Raw genomic sequence first — 18,927 nt, 5'->3', positions numbered from 1 at the left:
ATGTCTGTAGTAGCCGGTGGAACCGAGTCCAAGAATGTCTGAGAAGGTGCGACACCAGCTCCTGAAACCACACAGAAGTTGGGGCTGCTGAAAGAGTGAACTGGTCAGGGAAGGAGGCAGCTGGGGACATTTGGGGACCATGTCTAGCTCCCTTGTTACCTGGCCCTGGACAACAGTTAGGAAAATACGGGATGACAAATAGGGCACAGGTGAGCCCTAACCCACTGGGTGGGAAGGGAAGGAGAAGCCAGCATCTGTGGAGAGGTGCAGAGCCCAGCTCCCAGTCGCCATGGCCATCAGCCGCTCATGGAGTCGAAGTCTGCCCCAGGTCCCTTCCTCCTGGCCGCTAGGGCCATGTTTCTACAGTGGGTTGGGTGGGCCAGTGATGCCCCAGTCCCAAGCTGCCTAGAACCCCATGGCAGGGGCTCAGTGCCTGTCTGTGCCCTGCACACACCTCTCCCAGTTGGGGTGACCACTTCCCATCTGCTCTCCTAGGCCCCACCCGCCCCAAGCCTCTCGCCTGCCCTGCCTGCCCTGTGTGCCCTTCTGTCCCCGCTCTCTGCCTCCCCCAGGGGCCAGCTCAGGGGCCATCATTTTGGGAACGACTCCTTCTCACCTCCAGGGAGCATTCCTCCTTGGCCTGCGTTCCTCCAGGCCTCTGTTCTCCCGTTCCCTGGCTCTCACCAGCCCCTGCATCCAGCATCTATGAGTCTCTTGCACCTGACATGACATGTTCTTTGGGATTTGAGGGGGATTTGGGGGTATCCAAAATAGGTGAATTTCCAAACCCAAGACAAAAAAGCCCGATATTTGGGAGGGAGTGGGGCAGAAATGCCTAATCCATAACTACAGCCTCACTGGCAGGAAAGCAGCGCTCACACGCCACTGCGGAGTGCACTTTCAGTGAGGACTTTCAGGGCTGGAGGCACGTTTATACTTTTCTGTTTACAAATTGTCTCAGAGCGCGGTGGCACACAAAATGCCCCCTGCAAGACACAGGAGTGGATATTCAGAGAAAAGCCCTGAGTTTCTATCAAGCCATAACTCAGTCTAGCAGGCCAATGACTTTACCCCGACGAGACAGAAACCTGTCCAAGCACAATCAGGTGGGAACTATTCTATAATTACAGGCTGTGATTACGGGCTGATTTCCTTGTAATCTCCCCTTAATGACATAGTAAAAAACAAGCATTCCAATATCTGTTCTGAGTCACCAGAAGACAAAATAATGACCTGACAGGTCCAGAATGGATTTGCTGTCTCAGGCTGAGTATTTGCTAGGGAAAATATTCCCCCAGGATATTACATACGCAAGAAAAATGGTTCTACCCAGAGAGCAAATAAAATAACCAGGCTGCCATTAAATCTCCCAGACTCCAATAACCGAGTATATTGGCTGATGGTGGAACATCTGTGGATGAATTTTCTTTATTAAAAGTTTGGCCCAGAGTCCAAATCTGGCAGTTATTCGCAATACTCAGAGGCCAGAGCAAGAGACAGTTGTGTTTGCAGCTGGGTCCGAAATTCTCCTAATTTCCAGAGGGAAGCCTGTGACTGTTGGTCCTACAGCTCCTCACCGAATCCTCCCCTGGCCCTGTCAGAGCTGCAGGTGCTCAGGTAGCACTTGGTGGGGGAAACAGAAGATGTGGGCGGCTCTGCTCTCTGAACCAGTGAGCAGGAGGGGTTGGCTCTGGGTAGGCGGCTCTGGGTGGGGTGCTCCATCTCAACAATTCTTGGGAAGTGCTGGGTGGACAGCCAGTGCCCAGCTCTGTTCTTTGAAGGGATCCAGAAATGAAAGGCACTGTTATTTCCATAGCTGAACACTCTGGAACAGCCAACAGTCAGCAAGGCAGGCGACGTCGGGGCAGGTACTGAGCACAAACGGGCCCATTGTCTCAGCCCGAGGGACTCTTCAACCCAGAAACCCTTAGGTCATCTAGTTGTAGTCCATAAAGCTGTGGAGTGTGAGAATGTTTTTTATTGGAACATTTCACCTAATTCCCTTTGAAAGCAGCAAGTGGGCTAGGCACAATGGCTCATGCCTGTAATCCCAGCACTTTGGGAGGCTGAGGCGGGCAGATCACAAGGTCAGGAGTTCGAGACCAGCCTGACCAACATGGTGAAACCTGGTCTGTACTAAAAATACAAAAATTAGCTGGGCGTGGTGCGGTATGCCTGTAATCCCAGCTACTCGGGAGGCTGAGGCAGGAGAATTGGTTGAACCCAGGAGGTGAAGGTTGCAGTGAGCTGAGATCGCGCCACTACACTCCAGCCTGGGCAAGACAGCAAGCAAGCAAGCAAGCAAGTGAGAGAGAGGAAGGAAGGAAGGAAGGAAGGAAGGAAGGAAGGAAGGAAGGAAGGAAGGAAGGAAGGAAGGAAGGGGAAGGGGAAGGGGAAGGGGAAGGGGAAGGGAAGGAAGGAAGGAAGGAAGGAAGGGAAAGGAAGAAAAGAAAGAGGAAAGAAAGAAAGAGAAAGGAAGAAAAAGAAGAAAGAAGAAAGAAAGAAAGAAAAAGAAAGAAGAAGGAAAGAAAGAAAGGAAGGAAGGAAGGAAGGAAGGAAGGAAGAAAGGAAGGAAGTGGTGGCTTGGAGCAGATAATACCTGGATGCCACACCCCCGGCAACCCTTGGACCTCACCGCCCCGTTGAAGAGGCGTCAGGCCCCATGCTAGATGGAAAAAAGTCAGGCTCTGAGACACCAGCGATTTCCCCGGGCCACTGGGCTTCCAACCCAGAGTCTATAAGATGAGCACAGCCCAACATGTGGAGAAGGGTCTAGGACAGCAGTTGAAGCTTGGAGATCAGCTGAGCCTGCGATTTGGGACAGCAGACAGTTCCTGGTGCTCAAGGGGGACCGGGAGGCAGAGGAATTGGGTCAGCTCCTGGTCCAGCCTCCTATAAGGCCTGGCCAGTGAGTAATTTTGCCTCTGTTTCCACCCTCAGGGGGGTGAGGTGGAAGGGAGCCATCATTCAGGGCAGCGGGGAGGACTGACTGTTTTCTGTGAACTTTCAGTTCCTATCTTCTGCCTATTGTTTTCTATTCAGTTGTTGGTCTTTACTTTCTCAAATTTTAGGAGTTCTTTCTATGTGTGGAAAGTCAGCCTTTGTGATTCTGTGGTCTGAGGTGCACATATTGTCTAGTCTGTCATTTGTCTCCTGATGTTGGTTATGTGTTGTGTGTGTGTGTTGTGTGTGTGTCTGTGTGTGTGTTTGAGTGTAGTCGGAGTTATCTATCATCCTTGTGATGCTTGTGGCTTCGCGGTTGGAGTTAGGGCCGCCTTCCCCAACGTGATCCCTGCTTCTCTTGGTTCTTGCAAAGTCTGTCTGTTTACCCTGGGGCTGTCCATGCCCTGGCTTTGATAGTGTGAAGTGTGGAACCAGTTTCATCTTCTTCCAAAGGCTGCTCCTTGGCCCCAATGCTATTTGTTAAATGGCCCAACTTTCTCCCCTGGACCCTTTGTCCTGGGGTCCATCCCTGGGCCCTCCTCTCCCTGGGTATGTGCTGGCCTCTGTGTCCAGAAGGCAAAAGGACCCATTGACTCATCTGGGCAGGGGATTTTTCACAGGCAACCACCTTGCACACTTCCTATATGGTTTTTTAATTCTTAATTTTTTAAATTATTTTTATTTTTATTATTATTTTTTTTGAGACAGGCTCTTGCTCTGTCGCCCAGACTGGAGTGCAGTCGTGCAATCCCGGCTCACTGCAACCTCCACCTCTTGGGTTCAAGCAATTCTTCTGCCTCAGCCTCCTGAGTAGCTGGGATTACAGGCAAGCACCACCATGCCTGGCTAATTTTGTGTGTGTGTGTGTATGTGTGTGTGTGTGTGTGTGTGTGTGTGTGTGTGTGTTTTGTTTTGTTTTGTTTTTTGTTTTGTTTTTTTCTAGTTGAGACAGGGTTTCACCATGTTGGCCAGAATGATCTTGAACTCCTGACCTCAAGTGATCCATCTGCCTCGGGCTCCCAAAGTGCTGGGATTACAGGTGTGAGCCACTGCACCTGGTCCCTGGATTGTTTTATAAAGTGATCTCTGAGTAGCTTATAAACCATGATGCCTAACTCCTGTGATTGTCAGGCCCTACTCCAGGAAGCATCTGGAAACCTGAGCACCATCTTTTGCCTTCACCAGTGTTGTTGGGTCAGTAAAGACCACGGTGACTCCGGGGTGCTGTGTCTCTCGGACACAGTTCTCGTTGTTCTAAACCAGGTGCCTAACTCCAGAGACGCTGCCAGGATTCTAAGGCAAGGTGAGGTCTTGTCTTTGGAAGGATCTTTCAGGGAAACCCTCACCCCACAGGGTGCTGTGTGACCTCCATCTTACAGAAATAGACACGGGGAGATTACGCAGCAGCCCAGACCCACTGATGAGCCGCAGTTCTGGGTGCAAACCTGGGGCTGCCAAGCCTGGGCGCTGCTCTTTCCCGCCTTCAACCGGCCTGCTGGCACCCACAGTGCGTCCTCCAGTTGATGAGTCACTGGCCATTTATTCATCACGCAGCAGGCAGTGGAAGGTGCCAGAATGGCGTGCCCTATGAAGCTCTGTGCTGGTGAGTCACTGCTGCCAGCGTGGAGTAGGGCGGCGGAGGGAGGCGAGGCTCTGGCCAGGGAAGGCCGAGCCAGCAGGCGGCATCACTTCCACCTCTGCCCTCTCAGGGGAGGATGGCTGATGTGGAAGCTGAGCCTTTCCTCTGTGCGCTCTCTATCCCTGTGCCCCACCACACACACACATGTGCACACACACACATGCATGCATACAGCACGCACGCCAGCTAATACCGAGCACCCCACCAGAGGCCGAGCAGCTGCGGGTTAACAAGCGGGCCTGGCAGACTCGATTTGCTTCCTCTGGTTTAATCTCCTCCCTGGAAAACGGGAGTGGTAAGCCCACCCTGCCTGTTTCCCGGCAGACTTCTGCTCCCATGTCCCACAGCTCCAGTCCCCCAGCCTGGCAGGAGGAACAAAGCTCCGGCATGAAGTCACCCAGACCTGGGCTCGAACCCTGCCTCCACCACGCACAGCCTACTCTGGGCCGCAGTTTCCCCACCCAACACCCGAGGATACCAACGCTGGTGTCACAGTGAGGGGGCTGTGCTGGGGAAGCATGGGTCCGGTGCCAGCAGACGCCGCTCCCCATTCATGGAAGTGGCAGCCACGGCTCTTGCGACGGCTCCCCCAGGCTGGCGGGGCACCGGGCATCACATCAGATGACTTCAGGGGTCTCTTTGCTCCCTTTACCTGGAAAAGGCCTCAAAGTAGGACTCTTCCTGGCCTCGAGGCAAAGCACCCTCTGGCCGGGCGCAAACCTCCCTCTCCTGTGCTCATGCAGTCCCTCCCTCCAGGGGCTCCCACAGCCCTTTGCTCTGCCTCTGAGGCATTGTCATCCCCACTCGGCAAGTAGAGACATCGCGGCCCAGAGAGACTAGTTAACACCTGCCCAAGTTAGCACGGTAAGGGAGAGATGGGCCTGAGACGGAACCCAGGTCCCCTGACACCCAGCCTCAGGCTTTTTCCAAGAGCCATGTTTGGAGAAATTGGCGTGATATCGAGCAACTGCCTTTGAATGGGCCAAAGTTTTCAGAATTGCTGGGGGACCGGAGCCCACTTCTCCGGAGGCTGCTTTCTTCCTTCCCGAGTCAGACTCAGGAGGCTGGGCTGTAGCAACACTGGAGGTTCCAGCAGCTGACTCTGTGAAAAGAAACAGCAGTTTCCTTATTGATCTTCTCCTTCCCGCTACAGGATGGAAAATAAGGTCGCCAAGAATGATGTCGTTGCTGCGTTTCTCTCGTTGTTTCAGTTTCGCTTATTGAATTGTTATCCCTGGAGGACCCCAGCCTCACGGCCACTACTTCACCCCAAACAGCTTCCTGTTTCAAGGACATCAGTGGCTCATCCAGATTCCACGAAAAGTGCCTTCTCTGGCTAGTGCCTCCAGCACTGACCCCTCCGCCGTCCCCAGCGCAGCACAGCCTGAAAGGTGGCCGTCCACCAGCATCGCGATACCCCAGTTTCCAGCCTCCTCACTTCTGTAATTAGCAGGACGGGCCCTCCTATCAGCCCCCAGGCTGTTTGTCTCCTCAGGCTGGCTCCTGTTGTCCCTGTTAAATTGGCTGTGGCAGGCCATAATAAAGAAGAAAAACTGGCTGCATCAGGTCATTCCAAGAAGCTGACATTAGCTCCAGAAGGGCTGGGAAAGGAGAGATTCAATTAAACTTTTACTGCGGCCCGTCGGCTCCTGGCCTGGCCTGTGAATTCTGGAGCTGGGCTGAGGTTTGGAGAAGACTCACAGCCAGAGGAGCTTCCCCGGGGTCCCTCCTACCAGGAGACTGTCAGTCTGCACTAGTCCCAGGCAGGCAGGGGGAGCGTGGCCCTGTGGGGTTACCCTGCAGCCCAACTCTGCAGAAGGTTAATGATCGCACAGCTCCATGCCAAAGGCTCAAACCAGACACCCCAGCCTCAAGGGGCTCTGAGCCTACCACAGAAGACAGAGACAGGGACAGACAATTCCAGAAGGTGTTCCTGAGTCTCCAGTTCTTGGACATGAAACCAGCGGCTAATTTAGCCCACTCAAGTGCAATAAAATAACAGACAAATGTGGTGGCCTCTTCGGGCCCTTACCGATTCTTTATATACAGGCTGAGACTAATCTAAAAGGTGATTTTCTGGATAAAACCATGCGATTCTTAGACTCCTTCACCTTCTCTTGCTCCCCTCACTAGCACAGGCTTTTGGGGGAGCCATTTTCCTCAAAGGAAGCAAAAAGAAACACACGAGTTTAACGCCAAGAGAGTTTCTATGGACACTGAGGTGGGGTGAGGGCTGGGGATACTGGGGATCCCATCAGAGTGCTCCAGCACTGGCTGCTGTGTGTCCCTTAATGGGCCTTAGGTTTCAAATCTGTAAAACGGGATTCACATAGGACCCACCCCTGGGGACCTTTGAGAGCAGGCCCTGAGCCAACCCTGAAAAAGCAAAACGGCCGGGGGTGACACAGGGTCCCAGGGCTGGGGCAGTGAGGTGGGGACAATAGGGTGCCAGGGCTGGGGAAGTGGGGTGGGGATGGCAGGGGGTAACACAGGGTCCCTGGGCTGGGACAGTGGGGTGGGGATGGCAGGGGGTAACACAGGGTCCCTGGGCTGGGACAGTGGGGTGGGGATGGCAGGGGGTAACACGGGGTCCCTGGGCTGGGACAGTGGGGTGGGTATGGTGGGAGGTGACATGGGGTGCTTGGGCTGGGGCAGTGGGGTGGGGATGGCAGGGGGTAACACAGAGTCCCTGGGCTGGGACAATGCGGCCGGGATGGTGGGAAGTGACACGGGGTGCTTGGGCTGGGGCAGTGGGTGGGGAGGACAGGGGTCTTGACTGGTGGGCACCAAGCCTCCGTGGGGATGGTGGTGGGAATGCAGGGGCAGTGAGGTGTGGCCCTGGGGGCTGCTGACTTCTCGCGGCTCCTTGTCACCCCCATTTGCTGAGCATGGGGTGCTGGGCTGCAGGCTGAGCCCTCGTGTTCATTACCTCCTCTCATCACTACAGCAAGCGCCATTTCTCATATTGGAAAACTAAGGCTGGGAGTAGTCAGGTGACTGCCACTGGGCCTCAGAGGGCCAGGCAGGCTGTGCCTAACCACCTTGCTGTGCCCCAGTCGGGCTGTGTCCACATCCCAGCCAGGCAGCTCAGGTGCTGGCTCCATTGTGAGGTCTCAATGGAGACAGCTGCCGCTGTCTGATGGGCTCTGCTTGCCGTCCCTGGGCCAGGCCTGCTCTGGGACACTGATGGGCTGGCAGCTGCTCCATCTGCAGATGAGCTCAGGTCCCTCCCAAGCACTGTCTACAGTTGTTACCTGGGGAGAGTCTTGACTATGAGTTGTCCAGGTTCTTGGCATTTTGAACCTGGACAAAGAACCTGAACAAAGAATTGGACAAAATACACAAACAAAGCAACAAAGAATGAAGCAGGGAAAGCACAGATGTATTGAAATGAAAGTACCCTCCACAGAGTGGGAGTGGGCTGGAGCAAGTGGCTTAAAGAGGACTGGTTACAGAGTTTTCTGTGTGTAAATATCATCCAGAGGTTTCCCATTGGTTACTTGGTTACACCCTATGTAAATGAAGTAGTGGTCCAACATTGGTTTGATTGGTCTGATTGTTTACAGTCTGATTGGTTACAGGAGGCAACCAATCAGAGGCTGAAGGGAAGTTACCAGGTTACACCCGTATGCAAATGAAGACTTGGCTGGCAGCCAGTCTGATTAGTTGTGGGAGGGGAACAATCAGAGGTACTTTCCATTTTTCCTCTGCCAGGCAGTGCAAAGTGGGGGGTTGCAAAGGGAGTGGCCTCTGATTGTTTTGCTACTTGGGCATGGAGGTGTGGGGTTTTCCTTTTGATTTAGTTCTAGGAAGTCAGCGTGACTCAGCCTTAGGTTCTCTGCCTCACAGGAGCCCGCTCCTGAGTGTCTGTTGCACCCTGCAGAAGACTCCAGGCTAGACGGGAGTCCCTACGGTCCTGCTGGCCTCTGCTGTCCTCTGGGCCCGCCCCATGCCTGCACACGAAGGTTCTCAGTCTGTGTGTGTTGAATACACGAAGGACGGTGCACACCTCCCACTGTGAAGCATTGGGAAAGCACACAAGGCGGGGATGGGCCTTCAGAAGCAAACTGAGGTCTGGAGGCAGCCAGTGCCCGGCTTCTGGCACCTTCCAGTCATCGTTCCACTTCAACAACCATTTCCAGAGCTCCTTGGGGGCGCGCAGCCAGCTGAGCTGGTGGGACTGTGAAGAGGTGGCTCGCCCTCCCTCGAGGCAGGGCCTGGCCTGGTTCTGGCTCTTGTCCTCACCTGGACGCTCTGTTTTTGGAATGAGGGCCACTCCATGTGCCCTGGACATTCGGCTGCGATCCTCTGAGTCATGGAATGGATTCTCCTTTCTGCTTCCCAGAACTGAGACTTGGGCCATGATGTCAAAGGAGGAGAAGCACCCAGGAAGCCCCGAATTCCTGACACAGGAAACCTCTGGGGGACAGGGAGGCCGGCCCTGAAACCCTCTTGTCTTTTGAAATCGTCCACAGCCCCTCATCAGGGACAAGGAGGAGGAAGCCAGCACCTCCTTTCTGCTCGCCAACCCCCAGCCAGGCCCTGCAGACTCTCCCTCCCATGTCTAGGCAGTCTGAGAAGAAGCAATTTGGTGCATGTGAATTATTCAGAGCAGTCAAAGTGAGAGGAAGGACTGAGGCAACCCATCTAGAAACAGCCAGAAAAGAGATCCCAGCTCGAAACCACTCATAAGGTTGATCTTGAAAACAAATTAGCGGTGAGTTAAGGAAAACATTATTTGATTAGATGCAACCGGTTGTTTCAAGAACAATACTCATCAATTGTTTTTCTCCAGACAGGATTCTGGATAACCCTGTGCTCTTCTGCAGGCTTTTCAATTACTGGCCTGCTGACGTTCACCTCTGGCAACCCCCCTTCATCACTGACTCCAGAGAGCAAAGGTCCTTTGGACTCGCTCATGGTCCTGTCCCAGCCACACTTCCGGCCGGCTCAGTGCAGGTGCGCAGTAGCTCCCTGTAGAGGGCAGGAAGTTGTGTCTCTAATGATCTCACAGGAGCACCTCCTATGTGCCTCAACACTGGTCACAGCCTGTGCCCCTGACCCCAAGCCAGGGGAATGCCCAAGCCAGGGCTCTCCACCACCCTGCTCAGGCCCCATCATGAGGCGCATCGCATGCCTGGTTGGGACTGTGCACATCCCTTTATTGTAAAATTATCCCAAATTTGGTGCTGCTGGCTTGGGGCCATCTCCAAAGACACTGCACGTTTAGCCTTAGCTGTGAAGGTTCATGTTCACCCCTAGACAGGACACTTCCTGTGGAAAAAGTGGGGGTAGAGCAATTGTGCAGATAACAGGCAAAGCAGGCAAAGACCTCAGGAGTCTAGAATTTTCCCCTGCAGGCAAGGCGGGGTGTGGGCACGGGGCCTGGGGCCGGGCAGCACCGGACGTCAAGGTATCGCGGAGAACGAGATGCACCATCATGATGGGGAGAATCTTTTCCGGCTTCTCATCATCACACAAGCGTGAGAGGTGAGAGACGGGACGGCGTGCAGGGAGTTGGAGAGTGGGTCGGGGTCGCCTGCCTGGGACGGGACGGCTGAAGCCCGTGGCTGTCTCCACATGGCTTCCCCTTCTGAGTAGCTGGGTCACTGTTCAAAGGTCTGGGGCCCTTCCCTTCCGCCACTCTGTGTCCTGTTCATGGGGCTCCTGCCGTGTGGAAGGTCCCAGGTGGGAGCTGTCCACCCAGCACAGGGAGGAAGGAGCCCCTGCCCTTGTAAACGGCCAGGGGCCCCATGGTTCTGTGGCTGCCAGGATAGGCTGACGGCTGGTGGATCGGGGCCATAGGTATCCGTTCATCCACTCTTCAGCTCAGTTAACCAAATAACCATGAATCACCATTTGTTCCTGATGCCATTTTGGGCCTGGGAACACGTTGGTAACCAAGACAGCAAGGCCTGGGCCTCATGTGCAGGAGGGGGAGTGGAAAGGGCAGGTCAGTGGATGACAATGTCAGGGGTGGTGAGTGACAGGAAAGCAGTGGCAGGGAGAGGTTGACAGTGCCGGAGAGAGGAGGCAGCTGCAGGAGCATCTTCGGGACATCACCAGGGAGTGAGTCCAGGAAGAGTCGGCCCCCGCAAGACTTCAGCCGAGACTAGCAGGACAGAGCAGAGGTGATAATGGGCAGTCAGGGCCTGAGGGGGGTGCCTTTCCATCTGCTCTGACTTTCACATTGAGGCGTGAGTCGAGGTCAGGGTCAGATGAAGGGGAGGGGCCAGGGCATGTAGGAGGGCTTGCAGGGAGCAGGTGTAAGCCCGTTAGTTTGAAGGGTGGGAAACCGGTTCCCTAGGACTGCGCAGGGTGGGAAGTTCCTGCCAGTCAACAGAGGAAGGGAGCGAGGGGGTCAGGGAGATGGTGCTGGGCGAGTGGGAGTGAGGGGCACTACCTCAGGGGCCATGGAAATCCAGTGGGGCGAGGCAGAGGTGGGCAAGGACAAGGGGCAGGCAGGAATTAAGAGTGAGAATGCGGCTGCAGCCAGGAAGTGAGGTCTGCGCGCAGCCAGGGACTGGAGCACTCCATCAGGCGAGCTGGAGAGAAGGGGGCTTGGAACCAGGATTCGGGAGGAGGAGCTGCCGCCAGGGCTGACAGGGTCAAGGGCACGGCCCACCAGGAGGGTGGCTCGGGTGGGGGACAAGCTGGTAGGCAGGGCCAAGGAGCTGAGAGGCTACACGGGAGGGAGCTGACCCACAGGATCAGGACAGGGGGCTTGGAGGAGGCGAGCAGAGGAGCTGGGGCTTTGCAGAGGGTGAGGAGAGAGGGCTCGACCATATGGGAAAGGGAGGAACCACCCATGGGCGTGGAAAACAGCCTTCCCTGGAGAGCCTGCGGAAGCAAGGCCTCACCTCTCCACACAGCCAGGTGTCAGAGCAGGCCGGAGGGCACTCAGAAGGGGGTGTTCGTGGGTGCAGATTTGCACTGAAGGGCCTCACAGCAGGGTGCAGGGAGGGTGACTGGGGTTCAGGTGGGAGCAGTGTGCACGGGGCAGGGGTCTCATGGAGACCCCAGGGGAGCCAGGGTCAGAGCCACGCCCTCTTGCCCATGTGGCTCCACACAGAGCCCACAGGAAGCCGTGCTGATACCAAGCCTGAACTCCTTCCCTCCTCACCACTCTGCCTGCGCTGCCCCTCAAGGGCTGGACTTAGTTCAGGAGACTCAGAGTCTACATCAGAGCTGTGTGTTCAACTCAGTCCGCATCTGTCCATCCCTCCCTCACCCACCCGGCATGGACTCGGAACCTGGCAGGTGCCAGGCCTCATACCCAGTATCAGCATGCCAGGGGGGCAGGGAGTCTACAACTGAGAATGACCTTCTGCCAAGCTAGGTATCCCAGGGATGGCCCGCGCTGGCCACCTCTGTTTGGTATCGGTTGCAGCCTTTGCCTCTGAAGGACACAGGATGAACCTTCAGCCTTAAGACTTGGGGCCACTAGGGTGGTAGGTGCAGGGAGGAGGCCCGAACTCCGTGCAAGGAAGATCCTTCTAAGCATGGTGAGCTCCCCATCACTGGTGGTAGGGAAGCAGAGGGAGGAAGCCATTTCCACCCCCTCCCCCGGGGAGTGGGAATCCGTGTCCCTCAGCAGCCTCTGCCCACTGAGTTTCATTAACGGGCAATCTGCCAGGCCGCGCCTCGCCCCTGGGGAGCAGGCACCAGCCGAGCCGGGGTGATTTCTCCAGCACTGCTCGGAGGCCCCGCCCCGCCCCAGACCATCTGTTTGCGCAGCTCCAGGTCGTTTTTCAACACGTCAGCAGCATGACCGAGAAACGTCTCTGGCTCCGGACCACCCCGCCAGCTCCCGCCGTCAGAGCTCACCCCGAGGATGGCATTTCAGCCCCTTCTCAAAGTCAGCAGAATATGATTTTACTGATTGGAAGCACTGGACTTGCTGATCTCCTATGTGAGGAAAAGCATGCATTTTCCTGTCTCTTTCTTAAACAAGTCGTAAAATAGATCGTGCCTCTAAAAGGGCCACAGAAAGCACTGGCCACAGTGAGCTTCGTGGAATTCGCTGACTGCATAAATCAAGGAGATGAGTTTCAGAGAAGCCTTGTTCTCCCTTTCTGGATATAAAATGGTTGACTTCTAAATTGGGAGAGAAGTCAGCCCAAATGTCCCTGAGGCTGCCAGAGGGCACGGGGACAGAGGTCCTGAGAGGGGAGATCGGGTTTTCTAAAAGGCATCTGCCAGGGAAGAGGCAAAAGATGCCAACCCCATGCTGGCCCTAAGCCTCGGGGAAGCGCCTTCTTTCTGCTGGGGAAGCAGGAGAGCCCAGTGCTGGCGTTCCCAAACATCCTCACAGCCACCTTCCAGATACGCCATTTCCAAGGACCACCCGTGCTATTTACTTAACAGTTTTAGAAAGAGAACTCCCTCACCCTATTTCGTAGCCGCATTTTAGCAACAGTATCTCTAACCCATGGTTATATATATATATATGGGCAGGCTATATTTTTTCTGATACTTCACAATAAATGGTAGTAGATAATTCCTCCAGGTCTCATCCTGTCCTCTCTCTTCCATAGGGTGCCGCAGGGATCCAGGCATCTCCATCTGTGAGCCTCCAGGGTCTCTGCGGAAGAGGAAGGCTCCACCCACACTTCCTTGGCTAGAGTCAGTCATGCAGCCACAGCCTAGTGCAAGGGAGGCTGGGAGGTGTGGTTTCAGGATACCAGCGAAGCAGGAAATGAGAAGAAAAGTGGACCCGTTTCTGATATTATTAAAATAAAAAATGCATCTCTGCATACCTCTCAGGCCACATCTGGGAAAGGCTGACTTTTCTGAGAGGCCAGCATGCAGTGCTGGGTGACCTTGAGCAGGTGACTTACCCACTCTGAGCTCAAGTCTTTGCCACACATATGGAGAGGCTCACTGGAGTTTTCTAGCTGGGAAGATTGGACGCACAGCCCACCTAGCACCCGGCCCAGGGCAGAGGCCGCTGTGAGCTCGTTCCGCCCCCACCCCCACAAGCCGTGTTGCAGACACCAAGGGCATGGCCCTGCCAGGTGCCCTCTCTTAAATCTTCTATAAAAGGAGAGGGCTGGCTGGGTGACTGTTTCCAACCCAACATCCACAAAGTGGATAAACGGGCAGACGCGAGTGACTTTCTTAAGTACACAGCCAGCTTGTTGTGGGCCCTGTCTAGGGTGATGGCATCCCTGGGGGCCACAGGCCGTGGGCCCCATTGCCTTCAAGCCTGCGAGCTGGCTGCCACAGCTCACCCACTGCAGGGGGCACACTGAAGGCCTTCAGGTCCCTCCTCCAGGACACAGGGAAGACAGGGATGGAGTGTTTTTCAGAAGACAGGTCAAGGCTGATGACAGGTCCGGGCTGATGGGGAGCAGCCGTGAAGCAGGCTGTTTGCATCATCACTGTAGTCTCCACTCTGGAAAACCAAAATCAGGTGACTCGCTGAATTCAAGCCGGGGAAGGGTGAGCCAGAGCCAGAACGGGGGTCTCCCCTCTAGGCCAAGTCTGACTGAGAAGCTGGGAGGCCTGTGGCTGGTGCCCAACAGTTCACTTGGTGGTTGGGGGCTCTCAGCAGCAGCCAGGCCGGGCCCGAGCCACACAGACTCCCACCTCTGTTTCTGTGGAAAAATAGCAAACACAATTCCTCAGGAGACCAGGGAGAGGTGGGGACGGGGGTGCAGCTCAGACCAGGACCGGGGCCCTGACAGAGGACCCCAAGCAGAGAGCAGGGCAGTGGTGCCAGGGAGGCAGTCTGGCTAGCCACACCTCTGATACAGGCCGCAGAGCTTGGCTGCTCTTGCCTTTGGGAGGGCCTCCACCACGGTTTTGGCAGTGCTGATACTGAAACCTGTCGGCTGTTTCTGAGCATCTGGACATATGATTTAGTGCTTATTGATGGCAGGAGCAGCAGGGAGTGACCATGCATGTTAGCATGTAATTTATTCCACACCCATAATTCTGTTCTGCAGCCAGTGATGACAGGGAGACTCGCTCCCTCTTATCAGGCAGTGGCACCTTCATGACATCGGCCCCTCCTTGGAGCCGAGGCCGGGTGGGCTTTATTCAAGGACCGCCCCCCGTGCTGTTCTCAGGCTGAGCTGAAGCTAGGATGATGGGATCTAGCCAGGTCAGCACTGGCAGAAGCCCCTGTGACTGTGGCAGACAGAAAGATGCCACATCCTCTTCCCCAGAACCTGTGAATGTTCCTATCTAAAGAGGCTTTGCAGATGAGCTTAAGTTAAGGATTTCATGGAAAAGGGAGATTATTCTGGATCATCTGCACAGGCCCTATGGAAGCTCAAGGGTCCTTATAAAAGGGAGTTAGGAGGCTCAGCGTCAGAGGGAAGACATGAGGACCGGCCAGGGGGTTGGAGGCGAGAAGATGCTGCCGGCCTTAAGGAGAGGGAGGAAACGAGGGGAGGGAGCCCATGGCCTCTGACCCCTGCCTCGAGGCAAGTTAGTCAGAGACCCCTGCCATTCACAGAAGACAAGAGGCAGCCCCCTGGGCTCCAGCTGCTCTTTGGTGAAGCCTGGCAGGGGTAAGAGAGGCGGTGCCCTGGACACCCTGGAGAACCCACGCTTTTCAGGCTTGAGCCTGGGGTGGATCCACAGCACGCTGGTGACCTTGTTTTTTAACTTCCAGCCATGGGGATTGAGGCCCCCACTGGGGGCAGGGAGGGAGGAAGGAACAAGGGGAAGGGATCTGAGGCCATCTGTGACCCTGCCCTGCGGGGAGCCCACAGGAGCAAGGTCTGTGGACAGGGACCCGCCCTGGCCCTGCGGGGGGCCCTAGAGCTGCCAGAAACCACCCCCAAATCCCTTTTCTAACCCCATGAGCTAATTTCCCGAAGGATTTGGCTAAAAGACACCTAGGGGGTTGTGACAAATTTAGACCTCCCATGAAAGTGCTGAGTCACGCTTTGCCTGTTTGGAAAACAGCGAGCTAATTAAGTTACTGTTGGAGGCAGAGGCTGCAGCAGGAGGAGGCAATGGAAAAATCCTCTGTGATGCTCGGCTCCACTCAGCTCAGAGAAACGTGCATCACCAGGGAGGTGACCCCACGTGCTGGGCTGTCAGCAGCCAGAGCCTGGCTGGCAGAGCTTTAAGAAGAGGTCTTGGGGAGCCCAGGTACCCCTCGTGGTATAGATCGTAGGGTGGCCTCACTGAGACCCAGAGGAGGGAGGAGCCTGGTCCACATATGGGAAGAAGAGGCAGAATCTGGAGAACTCAGCTGTCCCTATAGTGTGAGTCAAGCCTTCCTTCTATGAAGGGAACCTTAGCATCCCCACCCCTACAACTCCACCCCTGCCTCCTTCCCTCACCCAACATCTGGGGAACCTCTCTGAGCCAGGGGATTTGGCTGCATTCAAACAGCAAGTAAGACATACATGGTCCCTGTGCTTCAGAGCTTACAGTCTGGCCACGAAGACCCCTTGGGATACAGCCACAGCTGCTGCACGTTAATTTAGGTGGAAGGTGAAACTGATAACACAGGAATGGAGAATGTGAGCTCAGATGAGGCAGGCAGGGATGGTTAGAGCCCTGATCGGAACAAAGGGAACAGCATTTGACTTTGAAAGAATTGCTTAACAAAGATCTGCTGACCCCCATTCTGGGAAGAATGACTGCAATGGGTGGGCCTAAGGACAGACCAAACCCATCCCGGCCCCCAAAGAGCTCAAGTCCAGGGGGACACGAGTCCTGTTCAGATGAGAAATAAACGGGATGAGACAGGGAGACCAAGCCAGCTTCCCCAGCTCCTGTGCTGCATCAAGTCCTCTGCCCTCCAGGTCTCACCCCCTACTCCATCCTACCAGCCTGGGACCCCGAGGCTCCGAGAAGTGAGTGGGTCCACCCAGACCCCACCTCTTGGCCCTGCTCCTGCAGGTTCTCTCAGCCCCTTTTGAGAGTGGACGCTTGGGTTACCAACCACGAGTGGAGGGGCCCACAGCAACACCACGGTGACTTGGGACCCTGAGAGCCCCTCTGTGCCTGGAAACCACTCCCTCCACAGCTGACCTGACATGAAGCAGTTGTGGGGTCTGATCTTCACCACGGAGGGGTGTAGGGTGGAGCTGACTGTTAATGTAAGTCCTTGAGAGGCTGGGCTGGATCTGGAGCCCAGAATTTTACCAGGCCTCATGCCAGTGATGGGGTTCAGGCAGGAAGACATGCCCACCTCAAATACTTCTCCTTGGTGAAGTCTGAAGCCCCTTCTTGGGGGACAGAACATCTTATTCAGTTTTGGGGTGGGAGAGTCACCCTAGGACTTATGTTGACATTGCAGGTGTGTGCAATGTCATGTGTATGGAACCCTTTCCTGAGGATGAGTTTGCATGGAAGAGGCAGGCGGGACCCCAAAGCAGCTGGGTACACAGACCACCCACCTCCCTTGCCCCAAGAATACCCAGGTTCATTCCCTCCACACTGTCCTTCCCAGACTCCAACCATTCTCAGCCTGAACACCTTGCTCTGAACACCAGGCCTTGGCACAGGCTGTTCCCTCTGCTGGGAGAGCTTTCTCCGCTTCAGGTTGCCCGACTCAGAAGCAAGATCACATCCACGGAGACACTCTCTCTGTGAAGACTAGGCTTCCTGTGGGCAGCCCAGGGGTGGTTTGGCAGTTCAGCTACCAGGACAAAGAGCCTTCCAGCATCTGCTCTGCCATCCCTAGATGTGGCTTTTGTCTTCATGGCCCAGGATGGCAGCTGAAGCTCAAACCACCACATCTCTGTTCCAGGAAGGATGGGGCAAAGAAGAAAAGAGTCGCAGTGTATTCACAAATTGCCTTTTAAGGATGGTATCCAGGGGCTGTCATATGACACTTCTGCATATCCTATTTGTCAATACTGAGTCACATGACTACCTACTGCTGCAAGGGAGGCTGGGAAATGTAGTCTTTATACTGGGTGGTCATGAGGCCAGCCAAAAACCCTGGATTTTGTAACTGGGGAAAAAGAGGAGGAGGTGAACAGCTGTCTACCCCAGCCTTCCCACACCCTGTCATATTTGGTCAGCATCCCTGTCACATGGTCAGACAGAGCTCACACCAGACTTGAGCGGGGCCCAGCCAGTGGGCAGATAGAGCCTGGAACCAGGCAGGGAAAGGAGGGAGGCATCACACACATGCCAGTCCCACCCAGTCCCCTCCATGCTTCTGGGCTTTTCAGTAAATTATCCTTTTGTCTCAGAAAGCTTTAGAAGCCCTCCTGGCAATTCCAGCTGGAGTTTTGAGTTGTTAGGGGTGGAGAGATGGTACAAGACATGAGCTGCCATTGCTGCTTTGGAGCAGAACCAAATGTAAACATGTGAGCTGCATGCAGCCACGCCCCCCCACCCGCTCCCATGGGTGCCATTCACCCAGCACTGCAGGGGAAAGGAAGGGGGCATGTGGGGAGATCTGTCTCCTCCCCAAGATCTGCTTGTCTCAGGAACAGATGAGCACAGCATACGACACTTCTCAGAAGCTGGTGTCAGCCATGAGGCTGGGGCCTCCGGACAATGAAAGGACCTTCCATCTATTATTCTGCGTGTCCCCGCCTCCCTGGTGGCATCTCCAGAAAGGGAGCAGCTTATTGCTCTTTGATGGGGGACACGGAGGCACTTGAGTGCTGCGAGGGACAGGCAGTTCTCTCCCTGGGTGCCTCTCCACCTGCGCTGGGCCATGCCCTCCCCTCACTCCCACACAGCACCACACGGCACCACATGCTCTGTCCTGCCTGGGGACCTCTCCACCAACTCAGCACCCACTGGGTTTCATCTTGTCACCGGCCTCTTCAGGCAGCAGTCCAGGCCTTCTGGGCCCCACCCTACACTGTGGTTGCTTCCTCAGGATGCCCCAGCCTGGGCTGCTCTCCCCTGCAGCTCCCTCTCTGCACACAGGTGTGCATTGCCTCTTCTCCCATCTTTGCTCGGGCTGGTGCCCCTGCTCAGAATGCCCTTCTCTGCCCTGGCTTCTCTGTGGATCCTCATCTTACCCACCATCCAGGCTCAGCCAGAGCTGGCTCAGTAATTCACATTTCTTATGCACTGGGTCCCGGCTGGGGGTCAGAAAGACTGGTGCTGGTGAAGGGGGTCCTGAGATGAAGAGAACATGGTCTCTGGCTTCTAGGAGCCCCCATTCTGCAGGATGAAAATAGACAAGTGACCAATGGGTTCTGGACCAGAGACCAAGGTACCCAGGGAAGCAACCATGCCCTGCTAGGCACCCCATGGTCCCAAAACACTCTCTTCTCACTTGCAATTATTTCATCTCTATTATCTGTCTCCACCAATGGAATCTAGCTCCATGAGAGCAGGGCCAGCTCTGTCCTGTTCACTGATATATCCCCAACACTCATGATACCATCTACTCAGAAGACAAA

Source organism: Pan paniscus, chromosome 11 (genome assembly GCF_029289425.2).
Source record: "Pan paniscus chromosome 11, NHGRI_mPanPan1-v2.0_pri, whole genome shotgun sequence".
NCBI classification, from domain to species: domain Eukaryota; kingdom Metazoa; phylum Chordata; class Mammalia; order Primates; family Hominidae; genus Pan; species Pan paniscus.
This window is presented reverse-complemented; position numbering follows the sequence as displayed.